The 813-nt window shown below is 35.8% G+C and overlaps 1 pseudogene; it reads left to right on the forward strand.

Annotated features, from left to right (window-relative positions):
- The first annotated feature begins 200 nt into the window (after nt 1-200).
- On the forward strand, nt 201-319 carry LOC120587894 (uncharacterized; annotated as a pseudogene).
- The last annotated feature ends 494 nt before the right edge of the window (nt 320-813 follow it).

Consider the following 813-nt stretch of genomic DNA (forward strand, 5'->3'; position numbering starts at 1 on the left):
TCCCTGGCAGAGCTCCATTCAAGGATTCAAATCAAGGTTATAGTACTCCACTGAGAGTCCCACTCAGTAATTATTTTTTTTAAGAGGGGTTTGAAATAGACTTTCAATATAAATAATAATAATAATTAAAATAATAATGACAGTAATTCATATCCTGTCTGTGTGTATAGAAACAATTCACCTGTAAAATGATAAAACCAGTCTACTGCCATGCCACCCTGAACATGCCCAATCTCTTCTGATCTCGGAAGCTAAGCAGGGTCGGGCCTGGTTAGTACTTGGATGGGAGACCACCTTGGAATACCAGGTGCTGTAGGTGCTAAAATAAATAAATAAATGATAAAACCAGCAATAAGCTAAATAAAATTGAGAGTCGAGGGCATTAAGAATTTTTTTAAAAAGCAACTTGCTCTCAGAGAAAATATTTTCTCCCATATGATCCATGCTGTTATGTTAATGAAGTTTATAAATTGTTTGTGTTGCCTACATGAATAAAAGATATGTTTTAAAAATAAGAAGAACCTTAGAATTACTTTATTGCAAGGAAGCTGATTGGAATCTTTCCAGATTCCACATTTGTTCCTATTGACCAAAAGTCTTCTGACTTGGGAAAATATTTTTGTTTCCCTGTCCCTTTTCTAAATGTCATACAAAGACCTGTGGTAGGATGGGAAATATTTTCTGAGTCCCAGAGGAGTTTTCCATTTGCTTGAAAGAGATAGCTGAACTGAGTGCTGAGAGGAGCCACTTGAGAAGAGGATGAAGATGCCTCAAAACAACTTTCTCGAACATTCTATGCATACTTTCTTCATT

Source organism: Pteropus medius, unplaced genomic scaffold, assembly GCF_902729225.1.
Source record: "Pteropus medius unplaced genomic scaffold, Ma_sr-lr_union100, whole genome shotgun sequence".
In the NCBI taxonomy this organism is placed as follows: domain Eukaryota; kingdom Metazoa; phylum Chordata; class Mammalia; order Chiroptera; family Pteropodidae; genus Pteropus; species Pteropus medius.